Consider the following 16393-nt stretch of genomic DNA (forward strand, 5'->3'; position numbering starts at 1 on the left):
AGCAGTGGTTTGTTTGTCTTTGCTTTAAAGACAAAGAAAGAAGAGAAAGGCTTCCATTTTAAAATCAAATTAACTATGGAAGGATAGTGGTTATTCTTGATGCCTTCCTTTTGTTACCTTCTACATCAAATATGTAATCCTCACCCACTCTTGTTAATCTTGCCTCCTTTACATCCTTCAAACTCCTAGATAGTCCTCTTGATCAAAACAGGAACAATCCAGTGTCATCTCTCATCTGTATTCATGCATCATCTTCCTAGGGAGATACCTCCCATCTTCATATATGCTCTTTCTTCTCTGGGTTCATCCTCAAAGTTAACTTCTGGAACAAAAAACTCACCTTGTCTCTCTCCTGATTAAAACTTCAGTGTCTCCTATAATGGTTAATTTATGGGTCAACTTGGCTTGGCTACAGTGCTCAGTTGTTTGATAAAATAATACTCTAGATGTTGATGTAAAAACATTTTTTTAAGTTGTAATTAACATTCAAATCAGTAGATTTTGAGTGAAGCACTTTACCTTCTGCAGTGTGTGTGGGCTTCATCCAGTTGGTTGAAGGCCTTAAAAGAAAGACAGATTTTGCGAAGAAAAAGGAATTCTCTTCAAGATTTAAACATAGAGACCTTGCCTGCATGAGTTTTCAGCTTTCTCTTTATCTCTATTTTGATAGATTAGATAGATAGATGGATAGATAGATACATGCATGCATACATACATACATACATACATATGTACATAGATAATAGATGATAGATAGATAGATAGATAATAGAGATAATAGGTATAGAGACATAGATATAAGTATTCATATCTATATTTTCTGTTTTTCTGCAGAATCCTGACTAATGCATCAATCTCCCCAACACCTTCTGATAAAGTGTAAGCCTAATACCAGGTGCTCTGTGGCTGCCTTACATGCTCAGCCTCTTCTGTCTCCAATCACTCAACACTCCTGTCATATTGAATTTGCCATATCTTTTTCTCATCTTCTGGTCTGCACACATAGTCTTGGTATATTTTGAACTATTTAATACCTGACTACAGTCCTTCAGAGCTCAACCCATACATCATCTTCTTTTCTTCTTCCATCCCCCATGCCTGCAAAACTGGATTGGGAAGTTTCTCCTCCTGGAACATCTTTGGGATACAATTACAATACCACTTGTCACATAGAAATCATGAACTTCATGTCTAGCTCACCACTATAATTTTCTAAAGGGCAAAGCCAACATATTTGTCTATGCATCTGCCTAGTCTGTTGTTATTCTAGGCACACATTAACTGTTAAATGAATCAATCTATAACAAATTCATCGGATCATGTAACTCTACCAGGCAAAGGCTACCAGATAGGCTACTTATTCTCTTTCCTGTTTATTTTATTCATTTAAAAATATATATGCATATATATCTATATCTATTTATTTTATATATCTATCTATATATCTATCTATATCTATATCTATATCTGTTTATTTTATTCATTTAAAAATATATATGCATATATATCTATATCTATATATGTGTATATAGATATAAAAGATATAAGATATATAGATATATATATGTATATATGTATACATAAGATATATATGTGTATATAGATATAAAAGATATAAAAAAGCAGACAAAGTGAAGAAAAATAAAAACAGCTAAAAATAAACTTTTATCATGACAGTAACTTGGTAAATGTGATAACAGTCTAATTTGGGTGTTAATTGCCAGAAAAGAAGAGGTGATATCGAAAGAAAAAAAAAGGTTCTTACACATTTTGGAATTTGTATTTAATAATGGTTATACTATATGGTTATCTAGTTTCACTTTAGAAATAGAAAGAACATGTTTCTTAGACATTTTTAGCCTTGAGAACAAGCAGATGAAAATCTCTATTTAATGTCAGTAATAATCTGTATACAGTGACTTAAGCATTAGCTTCTATAAGAATCCATTTCCAATTACCAAGTGACAGATATGAGCAATTTGTTTGTAGATTCCTTAAAATGAACAGTCTTAGGGTTGTAGCAGATGTGATTATGAGCTCTCTCTATCATAGACAGAAATACAACCAATAATAACCATGAAGTAAGGGAGGAGCCTTAATCCTTTTTGGCCATATTGTCTGAGGATTAATCTGAGGCACCTTTTATTTATTAAAGAAAATAGCCAATTGAATTGTTTCATTTATACCGTACTGCCAAGTTGGATTCCTAAAATAAAATGTGAATATTTGATTATTATAAAAGCAATATAAGATACTGGGCAGGTCTAAGTTTCAAGCCTTAGCAGTGCCCTTTGATGGCTGCCGGTCTTGGCCACACCACTTGACTTAGTGTATCTACCCATCTGATATGAAAACTAAGCAAGACACAGAGAAAAACACTACATTTTTTCTTGCTGTTTCTACTTTTGGTAGCATAACCATTTCTAGGCTATTATTTTTTAATATTGATTGTCCAAAAGAACACACTTTATTCTCAAACTGTGTAACCAGCAGTAGAAATAATGAAGTCAACAGTTTTTGCTTCAGAAAAACTCTATTTTATCCTTACAGTTCTTTATTAAGAGATGATTTCTTGATCTTCATGGTGGGTGTTTTTGTATTTCAGACTATTTCTCTCTCCATTAATGAAAAGCCAGCTTTACCTACGTCCTAAGTGATTAGTCTTTCATTTCCAGGTGACTGAAGAATTTTAACCCCGTTAGTATAAGGAAAGTTTATCCCCTGAAAATCTGTTTATTAAATTTCCTACTTAAACGTTTCAAAACCTTGTCATGGATCAAAAATCAAAGGAGATAGTGCAGAAGGAATCATAGTGATGACCTTAAAGTAAACCAGCCAGTTATTTTACCAGCAAAATGGGTTTATTTTGGAATAGCAGAGGAATTACAATTTGGGGCATGCAAACTGTGGTAAACCACAGGCAAGCCCAAAGATACAGAGGAAAAGTCAGCTTTTGTTAGGCTTCAGGAGGAAATTGGGGAGTTGGTGGGGGCTTCATTGAAGTGATGGGGGCTTCTCACTGGCTGCAAGCGGTGGTTAGTGCGTTGTTGCTGGGGTAGGGAGGGATCTTCCCTCTTTTTCTTAAAAGCAGGAGATAAAATTCCAGTGTAAAAAATGATCTTCCTTGTCAAAACAATTCTTGTCTTCTTTCTGCTGGTTATTTAGGTTACAAGCAATGGTATGTGCATGAGAGTGCCCCCTTCAAGGCTTCCAAACTCCATTTTTTTTTTAACATTTTTTTCATTTTTGAGAGAGAGAGAGACAGAGCATGAGCGGGAAGGGGCAGAGACAGGGAGACACAGAATCTGAAGCAGGCTCCAGGCTCCAAGCTGTCAGCACAGAGCCCAACGTGGGGCTTGAATTCCAAACTCCATTTTTAAGGAGGTTTCCTTTACTAATTTTCACAATTAGATTTAAAAAATAACTTTTCTTTGAAAAGAGAACTTTGCCAATCTCTTAAATCTATATTCTAAATGACAAAAGAACCACATGCTAGTTGTAATAATTCTTTAAAAATTATATATATATACATATACATATATAAAATTATATATATACACTCACATATATATGTATCTATGTATATGTGTATATATATATATATATACATATATATATGAATACCACCCCTTTGTGTCCTGCAACAAGGTAATCCATGGTAGTACTTTGTTCTATAACTGTAGTACCTTGTTCTATACTTTTCCCATAGTACATTTTTATTGTGGAAGTTTGTGATTGGATGATAATTTCTTGCTAATTACTTGCTAAATTTTCATAGCAGTTAGTGCTTATAGAATTATTACTTTCAGGATAGTATTTGTGATAGCCAAAATATTTCTCAGATGATAATGTTGTAAGAAGGGTGGTGTTGCTTTTACAAATGCAGGCCAAATGTAGGATAGTTTAGGAAACTATCACCTAATATAAACTTCTTATATTCAAGCTTATTAAGAATGTCCACAACAACACAGGTATCCCTCTGTTGCATAAGCCACCTGTGTTACTTCAAACATTTAAAAAGTTGTCAAAATACTTGAAACACAAATTTGCCAGCAGTTTTTGAACTTTCAGTGAAAAGAGGGACCGACATTGAAGTTTCACTGGTTAAGTGGCATCCAGTAACACCAACCTCTGATTTGCTGCGATTGCCATCCCAAAAGTTAGTTTCCTGAGAAAGCAATTAAATTTAAAATTTTCCATTCATCTTAAATAAAGAGCTGCTACAACTCACATCACCTTGTAAATTTTTAAAGAGCTTCCCTTCCTCATCAGCCCCTGTGGCATCCATGGTGGTCAAGTTCAAACAATTCCAGAAGTAGCCTAGGGCACATGCTGCTTACACGTGATCAAAAGAACTGGTCAGAACTAAAGGGAAAAGCTAAAATTCCAAGTCCTTCAACATGAGATTATATCAGCCATTCAGTTTGAATTTCACCCTGTTTCAATGGCAATCTTATTAAAGTTACCAATATTTCTAAATATATGCAAAGCATATTTTATGTTTTAATTTTTGGCGTTTTCTCCTTGTTTATGATCTGTTTATTTTCATGATTCCTGAATATTTAGGTTCTATAGTTTTATCTTCTCAGATATAATGCTTTGTATGATGGTTTGCAAACCCTGAAACTTTGTTATTGTCTGTCATCAAAGATCTTAGCAAGTTATCAATGATTTTCCCTACTGCAAACTTGGAATTCTCAGCAACATTCAGTGATTCAAGATTATGCCTATTTAAGTGAATATTAGGAAATAACTTCATTAGCCATTCTCCACTAAAAGAAGATATGTTTATTTTTAAAAAATCATATAGCCCAAGAACAACACAGCTTGAAAATAACAGCAAGGACTCAATTACCTGGATGTGATTCCTGATATTCTTGCTTTTAGAGTCATATCAGTGGTGTAAGGAATCAAGTTATCTAGTCAACTAATAAAATGGATATGTTTCTTGGGAAAGGTGACATATTAATTTGCTAATATTTGGTACCAGTATATTTAGTAATATGTGAACTCAAAGTGACTGATTGGGTCATCTAGATGGTACTGGAAAGTAGCACATACAGCTAAAAAATACTAAACAGGTAAATTTAGATTGTGGCTTTCAGCACTGTGGTAAACTGATTAATGGCCCTGAAGAGACCCACATCCTAATCATCCAAACGGTGAATATTGCCTCATATGGCAAAAGAGTCTTCATAATCGTGATTAAAATAAAGATCTGAAGATGAAGAGATTATCCTGGATTATCTTAATGGGCCCTAAGTGAAATCACAAGTGTTTTTATAAAAGGAATTTGGAGGAGACTTGGCACAAACGAAGCATCCAGTGTGCAGACTAAGGCAAGATGCTAAGATGCTAAAAGTCTGGCTTCAAAAGTTAAGGAAGGGTCCCACAAGTCAACAAATGCAGCTCTAGATGCTAGAAAGTGCAAGGGAATGGATTCTCCCCTAGAGCCTCCAGTGCAATGCTAAGCCTTGGACCAGTGAAACTAATTTCAGACTCCTGATCTTCAGAACTGTAAGAAAATAATGTGTTCTTTAAACAACCAAGGTTGTGGTGGTTTAATTACAGCAGCTATAGAAAACTAATACAAGGACTGATATGCCCTTATTGTTTGGTTTGTTATGTTGCTTGGCATTTAAACTGTGATTTGAATGAAGGCTCAGTAGTGAGGAATCCTTGTTCTTCCATGAATTACACTTAGTAGGTATTCAAGAAGTGTCTATTATATTGATGCTAGCAATAATATTAAAAATAATGTAAATGGCAAACTGAAAAAGATGGAACAACAATGCCTCACCAGGTTTGGGAACTAATTTAGAGAAACCAGGATCTCATGAAATAGGCATTCTGTTTTATACAAATCTGAAGTGCTACCTTGTGGCAGATAAGCTTGGGAATCTTGGAAGCTTAGGTGTAAGCCCGGGCCTACACCAATGGGTTAACAATGCACAAAGAAACACAAAGTCATAAAATGCTCACACCCGAGTTTGGGTAACCAGATTGGCACTCCAAGAATTGGGAGGCACAAAGGTGCCAAGAATAGGGAGGTGCAAAGGCACCCCCAAATAAGGAGGGGGTGCTGAACCCCCAAAAATAGCGAGAGAGAGAGAGAGAGAGAGAAAGAGAGAGGCAAAGGCCTGAAATAGAATTTGTGCAAAGGTGCCCAATAAATAGGAATAACAAGATTAGATATTCAGGGTGAAAGCACCCCAAGTTTAGTACTATAGCAGAAATCTGCTTTCATAGGAGAATAGGGCCAGGGCAGGTAAAAATTGGTGAATTGGACTTTGGAACGCTACACTGTAGGCAAAGCAGCCCAAAGCAGAGATGGTTAACAAAAGAAAAGGTGTCTTGTTAACCCTGAGGTTATTCCCCCTGTCTGTCTCATCCCCTAGGCTGGCAAAGATAAACAGGCACGGCATCTCCTGTCTGCCATCCACCCACCTGCCCAGCACCTGGAATTTGTTTTATATTGACCTAAACCCCAAACACTGTATATCTTCAAAATCTCCTTTCCATCTCACATCCACAAGTTAATGTTCCTAGTTTCTTTGTCTCTTTGTACATGCCCATCACATTCGCAAGCCTTCTGATCTGAATAAATATGGAGCAAGGACCTTTATTCAGGGCTCTTGTCTTTTTCCCAGACATTAGCCATCTCTCTTTTTAATCCTGCATCCACTCTTTGCTAGACAAAAGAGAACTTTAGACTTAGAGTCTACAACACTACATAATTTTTAATGTTAGAATACAAATTTAATCCCAAACTCATCAGTGAAATAGAGCTAATAGTACCTAATTCACATATGCTATGAAAAAATTAAGGAACACAAAATGGCCTATATAGCCCTAATATTTAATGGATAAAAAATAAATCTTAATTTGTTTCCCTCTTCATGTCTGTAGTCAAATGTCACACTGGCTTCAAATAAACATGGTTGGAAGTGGCAGAGCATTTTAATTTCAGCATTTATGAGTGGATCCAGGCACAATTATTGCTGTAGGCAGGGGTCCAAATGCATATGAGAACAAAGTGGGTAACATGTTATTATAGGACAAAACAGGCACTTCTACCACAGTTCTAACATTAGATACTCCTAAAAGTTCTCAGTTGTTTATTTATCAAATATACCCATATCTAGGCCATAAGTTGGAACAATATTCACAGGTCCATAGGACCTCAGGAGCAGACATTTACAATGGCAATATTAGTCATCCGAGATGGTGATCATATGGTACCTCTGTACAACGAAACTAAGCCAGCAAGTGATCCAGAAGAATATTTGGAATATTTTCTATGCATTAAATGACAAGTTCCTGGAAAAACCTTGTCATTCTCTTCTAAAATGGAGTAATAGAATTTTTAAAAAATGAACTCAAGAAAATGCTTTGGACAGTTAATACACTATCGATTTAGCCAGGCGATTTTTGAAGCTTTATCACAAATGAGAAGGTCCAGACTTTCAGAGAAATCAAAAGTGAGATTTGGAATATAGTACACATTAGATACTCAGTAAATGAATTTTGATGTAATGAATAAATGAATCTGTGCCAGAATAATGAGTAAAGATTTCACCTAACATGCCATGAAAATCAAAAATTTTTTTGAAGGTATAAACAACAAACAAATACTTGTTAGCTTAAAAAATATATAAAGGATCAATGATGGGAGCAAGATAGAAAATGCATTAGTTAGGTGTCAATTTCATTATTTATATAAAAAATTGTTGTTGTTTTGTATAAATATATTAATTTCTTATGGTCATGCTCCTTCTGAAGGTTCTAAGGAAAATTTGTCCTATGACTTTTCCTAGCTTCTGGAAGTTGCTGGAAATTCTTGACACCCCTCACTGAGTCCCTTCAACCACTGCCTCTGTTGTCACCTTGCCCATTTCCCTCTGTGTCTGTGTTTTCTGTCCAAATTTTCCTCTTATATAGTCACTTAACTAACCATATCCATATAAGATCACATTCACAGGCTGAGGGAACATGAATATGGTGTGTAGGCACACCAATCAACCCAGTGCCCCAGGTATTTCCTGTAAAGATACAATGGTTCCCAACTAGACACTATTACCAAAGATCCTTTTAGGAGTATTTTGTTGGTGGTGCTGTTTCTTTACAATATAACCTAGATATGTTCTAAAATTGTTGAAAATGTTTCTCTGTTTCTTATACTTAAATGCTTTCTTCTCTTAATTCAAATAAAGTTTATTCATCAAAAGTAAATTGAAGATCTAGGACTCATTAATTTTCAAGTTATTAGTTACAAAATGGTTTTGTATAGTTTTTCTGGACTCTTTATGGTGATGCTGAGACAATAACTAATTTCTTCCCTCTTTTGTAAATGTATAATTTTGTTCAAACTGCAACCTCATTTTCTCCCAAGCCTTTTTAATACTACAGCATTTTCAAATGATGTATTTTTTTTCTTTTTCATTGATCCATCTCTAAAATTATGGTGCTTTCAGAGCGCTACGCACCATGTCTCCTACTTCAGTCCCGCATTTTCTGTGGCTGATAATGGGCGTGCAATTGGAAATGACTTTTTATTTTTTAACATTTGAAGCTATCATCTCTTATTATTGCTTTTTTCTCATTCTATTTCTACAGAGAGGGAGATGAAATGCAGTAACCTTCCAAGCACAAAATTATTTTTACTGATTTTAGTAAAATGATAGAAGTCATACTTAGAAAAACTCATATTCTGTCTGTGGCATTTTTAATGAAATGTTCAGTAGGAATATAGTAAATTCTTTGGAAAAATGTGAAGGCTTTTGAAACTATAAATGATCTTAAACTAAAATTCTAATTCATTACTATTTTATGAAAATAAAATACATTTTTATTTAGGTATGTTTCCATATATCTAGAAGTTATTTAATTTTTAAAAATTGTCTTATAATAGTTTACATATAAAACCAAATCGGAAGGGAGCTTATTTACAAGTGTTTTAACATGTATGTATATAATAGGATGAATGTATGATGAGATTATATAGTACAACCATATAAAGTAAAAAAAAAAAAAATGAAATGACTGTTTGAAATCAAGGTTGTTTTTTTTTCTATTCCATCTTGCTAAAATATCTTTAAAGTAGAATTTGTGGTTCACTGAGTTTAAGATACCCTTGATGTTCAAAGTCATCCCAGTCACAGGAAGGGGTTGCTGAGATATCTAAATAGAGCCCTTTGGTTTTTACCATCTCCATGGTTATGTCCCTAGGTCTCCTGGTCCCTGAGTGCTCTGCTGGTATCTGATAATAGAATTTGCAATTAATGAGCACAGATCTGCCCTTTGAGCTCTGGCAGTACTCAACTGGCACTGTGGTTTGAAGTTTGGCTATAACCCTCATTAGGGCTCTGACTCAGAATGTTACAGGTCTATCTGTCCTCTTTCTGTAGTGACCCACTCAGGCACATTTACCAGCCAGAATCTATGGCTCACTACTGTATCACTCCTCAAACAATACATGGATTTCTGTCTGTAGTCCAGAGCATGAAGCTCTCTTGGTAGATAAATTCTAGATCTCTGTCTGCTAACCAGTGTTGGGTCAAAAAGTCACAGAGCCAGGTCAGTTCATGAGGTCTTCACTTTAAAGAGTTTAAATGGGAAACACCTGCCTTAAGTCTCCTTCATATTTGCCTGTTTGTCAAGCCATATGCCAGGCTGTCACGAGGGGGAAATGGAAAATGCTGGAGCCTTAACACCTGTAGTCACACCTCCATTAAAAATGCATGGGGCCGGATGTGTTCCAGAATTCAGATTTCAGGGGTTTTAGAAAGGTAATCATGTGTTTATACTATATATTTCATTATACTTTCAATGGGATCTAAGGCAATACTCCCAGCAAAACACATTATTTCTGTGTGCTTGTGTGCGTGTATGTTTGTACACACATATACACATTAAAAATAAGTGTGAAAAACAAAGATACAACTTCTCATCAGTTCAAATCACGTTCTGCCCAGGGTTCCTACAGTAGAAATGAGTATGAATGACCCAGACCACCAGAGTAGGCTTCAGTAGACTGAGAATACCAAGGATATGCCTGCTTCCTGAGAGGCAAAATACATTTAGAAAGCCCCTCTCTCTTCATGGTTCCCAACTTCCGTGTATTTACTTACCCAAAAAAGTCCAAAACCGACTTCTTACTGCCTTGAGTCACAAAGTGTCCAGGTTCAAACTTTGATGAGGCAGGCTGAAAAAAACACAACAGGGTGATTAAACATCAGTATTTTAGGGGCACCTGGGTGGCTCAGTCAGTTAAGTGTACAACTTCAACTCAGGTCATGATCTCACCATTCCTGAGTTTGAGTCATGTAACTGGCTCTGTGCTGACAGCTCAGAGCCTGGAGCTGGCTTCAGATTCTGTGTCTTCCTCTCTCTCTGCCTCTCTTCTTCTCGAGCTCTGTCTATCTGTCTCTCTCTCTCTGTCTCTCTTTCTGTCTCAAAAATAAACACTAAAAACTCAGTATTTTAATATTCAAAATTCAATGTCTACATTGCAGTAGTAAGGGTGAGGCCATGAGTCATATCCCACTTTCTCTAGCTTCAGAGCCCTGACTCTTGATCACTATTCTGTCTCTCATCCACCTTTTATGTTTACTGTGTGCATGACACCTTTTAAAAACCCTTACAATTATTAAATATTTTAATCTCACAATAGCTTTGGAAAGTACAATTCGGGGGCCACAAAATAGGACATTAACTTGACCAAGTTCATATGGGCAATATTGGAAAGAACCAGAATTTGAAATTCAGGTGACTGACAAGCTCTTTCTACCATCTCTCACAAAAGAATCAAGATTTTAGATGCAATTCATTTAGAAAGGATTCTACCCAAACAATGACTCATAGATTGAAAACTTTACATTGGCTCTACGCTAAGAAGAAACCACTAATTTGTTATTGTCATTTGTGCTATTTTGTTTTCTCTACACTTTAAGGAAAATGTATTCTTCAGTGATATCACACAAAGAAGCTCCAGTCTACCTTTCTCACCATGCCATATGATGAGTTTTTTACTGTAACGAGCTCTGAGTAAAAAGGAAGTTAATGAAGAACGAACACATTAAGCAAAATGCACCAAAGTCCCAGTGCCAAAGGAAATGAAATAAGATGCTTAGATCTCTTCATTTCAGATGGTCACTGTTGGTTTTTAAGAAACTCTGAAATCTTGGTTGGCCTATATATGGTTAGACACTGTCCAAACATGACCGTGTATCCCAAAAAGGGAACAATACAAGAAAAACTAGAGCTAAATTCTAGCATCAATCTCATTGTTTATTAACTGTGTGCATTTACACAAAATGTTCTTTAAATCTCTAAGATTGATATAAATATTTATGAGACGTTTATTAAAATTAAATAATACAGTCAATGATAAATTACACTGCAAAATATAACACATATATATTTAATAATTATATAATTATATAAACATATGTAATATGTTTATATATAAAGATATAGGAAACAAGATACTCAGTGTACTGATTACTTAATAATTGCAAAAAGAAAAAAGAACCTCTACAATGGAGAAATCTGGAGCATACCACCCTTAAAAACGTTATCACATATTAGCATTACCAATTATGAAACAAAATGAGTTTGTACTAAGAAGGACACAATATCATGTATGCAATGTTCTTGAGGAAAATTATTCTAATTAGGAGGAAACAATCAGACAAATTAAGACAAAGATAATTCTACAAACCAAACTATCCAGGCCTCTTAATATAAAGAAAAGTTTTTTTGAACCTATAAAGTGAATCAATGAGGCTAAAGAGACTTGATAAACATATGTGTGATTTTTGACTGGCTCCTGGATTTAAAAGAGTGAAGACATCATTGGGCCAATAGGAGAAATAGAAATATAGACTGTATGTTAGATGATATTATGATAGAAAATTTAGATTTCTTGAGCCTGATACAAGTAAACTAGTCATGCAGGTGAATACCTTTGTTCTTTGGAGATACATGACGCAACAGCTGGGTTGGAATGGTTCGGTAAAGGAATCGGGTGTGTGTGTAAAAGAGAGAGAGAGAGAAAAGGAGAGATGGAAAGGGAGTAAGAGAGAGAAAATATAAAAGAGAGAGAAAAAGGCAAATATGGAAAATGGCAACAATTAGTGATTCTAGTTGAAGGAGGAATATATGGGTGTTTATTAACCTATTCTTTTTTTTAAAGACCGTATTTTTTTAGAGCACTTATAAGTTCGCAGCAAAATTAAACAGAAAGAGTGGAGATTTTCCATGTGCCCGTGATTTTCCCCCAACACATGTACAACCTCCTCCATTATCAACCCCCACCAGAGTGGTTCATTTGTTTCAATCAGTGAACCCACACATGGACACATCACACCATTTCAAGTCCATAGTATACATTACCACTCACTCTCAGTGTTGCACATTCTATGTATAATGGCATGGATCCGTCATTATAGTATCACATAGGTATTTTCAATGCCTTAAAAATCCTTTGTGCTCTGCCTATTCATTCCTCCCCACTCCCTAACTTCTGGCAACCACTGATCTTTTTACTATCTCCATAGATTTGCCTTTTCAGAATGTCATATAGCTGGACTTCTAATAGTACGTAGTTTTTTCAGATCAGCTTCTTTCAGTCAATAATAATGCATTTATGTTCCTTCATGTCTTTTTATGGCTTTATAGTTCATTTCTTTTTAGCAATGAATAATATTCCATTGTCTAGATGGATCACAGTTTATGTATCCATCCACCTAGTGATGGACATCTTGGTTGCCTCCAAGCTTTAGCAATTATGAATAAAGCTACTATAAACGTGTGTAGGATTTTACATGCACACATGTCTTCAACTACTCTGGGTAAATACCAAAGAGCACAACTGTTGGATCATAAGAGTATGTTTATTTAATAAGACACTAAATTTTGTTTCATAAGCTTTATAAGACACTAAAATTTTGCAGAAATTTTTAATTTTAATGATGTTCAGCTTATCAGTTATTTTTTTTTCATGGATTGTGCCTTTGGTGTTGTATCTAAAAAGTCACTGCTACGTCCAAGGCGATCCAGGTTTTCTCCTATGTTATATTCTAGAAGTTTTGTAGTTTAACCTTTCATACTTAGGTCTATGAAGCACCTTGGGTTAGTTTTGTAAAGACTGTAAGGTCTGTGAGCAGATGCATGTTCTTTTTTGTTTGCTTTTGCTCGTTTTTTGCATATGATGCTCAGTTGTTCTGGTATCATTTGTTAAAAAATATGCTACTCTTTTAGGTAGATAAAATTTGTTTCAACTATAAATATAATAGTAAACATTAAATATTTATTTGAGGTTTACTTGAGATTTGGTGGAAAGATTTCTGTCAAACAGGAAACAGATCCTACTCTGCTACTAATGATGTAACTTTGCTGTTTAATGTCCTTTTCAGCTTCTGTATTGGTAATCGGTTAGGTCATCTGCGGAGTATTTTTATCTCTAAAATCATGAAATATTATATTTTAATTGATTCCTACAAGTTCTAGGAGAAGCATCAACTAAGGGAAACTTAAAGTGTTTAGCATCGTATCTTTGAATAGAAACACGTCTTAGGGAAGGGTAAAGAAGCCCTTGAAATAAAGATGAGTCACTTTCCCTCTACTCCTGCGTTCATCCAGCATTTTCCTGTTGTAATTCAGTTTATTCCCCTTTTTTCAATATTCTAATTTAAAAATTATCTGAATGGCAATTTTCATGAAACATTTTTTCAATACAGAGCTGTTTACTTAGCACAAAGATGAAATACAAATCACCAGTGTTTTTACTGCTTACAAGAGAGAAGCTGGACAACAATTCAATACATCTGTGTAAAGTATTCAGGAAATCAACATAAAATTTTGAGGTTCATAAAAATCACTACACCCAACAGACCTTCAAGACACCACATAATAGATTGATTTTTAATGTAGTATAGTGATTAGTCTCAGTGAGTAAAGATTACTGACTATAATTAGTTTTGGTGACTTAGAAAAAATAAATGGTGATTGATGATACTCTAGTTATGTATGTGAGAGTCAATAATTAAATTATATTACATTCAAAACATAGAGAAATTTTGTGCTATTTTATTTCTGCATCATATATTTATTGTTCTTATCTCAGAATTCTTCAGTGTTTGGCCACTCTAATTTTATATCCATTGATTTGCATAAAAATTTTATGAGCTATTAATTATCTGGAAAATTTCAAACCTGATATGTGATGCTGCTTTACATATACATTTCTTTTTTTTTTTAATTTTTTGATGTTTATTTTATTTTTGAGAGAGAGAGACAGAGCATGAGCACGGGGACCGGGCGTGGGGGGGAGGCAGAGAGAGAGGGAGACACAGAATCTGAAGCAGGCTCCAGGCACTGAGCTATCAGCACAGAGCTTGACTCGGGGCTGGAACTCACGAACCATGAGATCATGACCTGAGCTGAAGTTGGACCTCAACCAACTGAGCCACCTACATATATATTTCTGATAGAATATTTCCACATAATTATTCTGATTAAAGGATATTTTAAAAAATATTTCTACTGCAAACAATCTTTTTTTTTTCCTCTGAGACTGTGATTATGTCAGTGCTAATTGAGTAAACTAACGACTTAATCGGTCTAATTAATTGCCTTGATTCATGTACTAGAAACCTCTGCCCAATATAGAAAAGCATATAATTTATTATCTTAGTCAAATATACATTCCAGATGCTGAGATAATAAGCCTAGTGTGTTATATTTCCAAGTTTGTATGTAAACAGTTTTTTATAATCTCCCTTCATTAAATAATCTATACTCAGGATATGATGGTTGAATCTTAGTATTCTAAAATATAGACATGATCCTGTCTCATTTTCAGATTTTTTTCTATGCCTTCCTTTCAATTCTAAGAAAAAAAAATATTACACAAATTTTGCATGACATGATAGCCCTCACTGACCTCACCCCACAGATGTTTCTGTCTAATCCTAGAATACATGTGAAGCTCCCCTCACACTGGATAGTCATTAATCTCCAACCATCTGTACATTCTCATGTTCTCATGCCTTTGCTTATGTTTAGTTTGGTAGTTGTAAGGGTCAATGGAGTCATAAGTGACCTACTTCACCTTCTTTTCCAAGAAAATGGTAACTATACTTTTCTTCTTTCTTTGAAGAGAGATGTGGACTTATGACTTATCTTGTCCAGTTAAACTTGGGCAGAAATCTGTCCATTCCAGGAGGGAGCTGTAAAGAGCTAGTGAATTAATCACTACACCCTCTTTTTCTTCCATGAGGCTCACAGAAGCATGTGTTGAGATCAATCTCCATTAGCCTAGGCTCCCTCATGTCTACCATGGGCAGAGCTTCTGTATCAGTCAGGCTCCCAGCAGAAAATAAAACTCAACTCACTTGGTTCAAATGGAGATAATTTAATAAAGGTACAACTTGAAGAAGTGGAGCCAAAGTTAAGGGATATCACAATAAATGTTGAGACCCCCCAAAAGTGAAGGTGAGTAAGAGACCATTCCAGGTAAAGGAAGTAGCATGTGTAAATGCAGGGGTGGGGCTAAGCATGAGTTTTTCAACAACTAAAACAAACAATATATGGCTAAATTACAGATACTGAGAGGGAGATAATCATGAAACGGTAATAAAATGTAATACTAATACTGTGGTAAATTGATGTCTGAATGAAAGACACTGCTGAAAGAACTTTATATGTATTTGCTTATTCAATTTTTAATTTTTTAAATCTTCATTCATTTTTGAAAGACAGGTAGAGACAGAGCACGAGTGGGGGAGGGGCAAAGAGACAGGGAGACACAGAATGTGAAGCAGGCTCCAGGCTCTGAGCTGTCAGCACAGAGCCCGACACGGGGCTCGAACCCACGAACCGTGAGATCATGACCTGAGCCGAAGTCAGAGGCCTAACCGACTGAGCCACCCAGGACCCCTACTTTATTTTTTTTTAATTCATTTATTTATCTTGAGAGGGAGAGAAAGAGAGAGAGACAGAGTGGGGATGGGGCAGAGAGAGAGGGAGAGAGAATCCCATGCAGGCTCTGTACTGTCAGCTCAAAGCCTGACCCTCAACCAACTGAGCCACTCAGGTGCCCCTACTATAATTATCTACTCTTATACTTGTTCTTACTTTTTCTTTCGTTTTGTTTTGCTTTGTTTTGTTTTGTTTTGTGGTTTGTTTTTGTTTTGGGGTTTTTTTTTTTGGCTTGGATAATTTTTAGCCTTTCTTTCCTCCACGAAGACAACATTATTTTGAGGAATTGTAATAAATCTAATACTTTCTGCTTTCTTCACTTTCAGTTATGTTACAGAACCTGAATAAGGTGATTGCAGTAGACAGCTTCAGAAATGGCTCCCCATAATCTCTTCTCCCTGGTATTTAT

General features: G+C 35.3%; 1 long non-coding RNA gene across 2 annotated transcripts in view; it reads right to left on the reverse strand.

Annotated features, from left to right (window-relative positions):
• Positions 1–16393, reverse strand: part of LOC113603979 (uncharacterized) — a 104310-nt gene that overhangs the window by 38100 nt on the left and 49817 nt on the right. For both annotated transcript variants that reach the window (XR_008293062.1, XR_003425798.2), the window contains exon 2: positions 10131–10204. This is a non-coding gene — a long non-coding RNA (uncharacterized LOC113603979). The remainder of the gene's footprint in view (positions 1–10130; positions 10205–16393) is intronic.

The sequence above is a fragment of the Acinonyx jubatus genome, chromosome E4, assembly GCF_027475565.1.
Source record: "Acinonyx jubatus isolate Ajub_Pintada_27869175 chromosome E4, VMU_Ajub_asm_v1.0, whole genome shotgun sequence".
In the NCBI taxonomy this organism is placed as follows: domain Eukaryota; kingdom Metazoa; phylum Chordata; class Mammalia; order Carnivora; family Felidae; genus Acinonyx; species Acinonyx jubatus.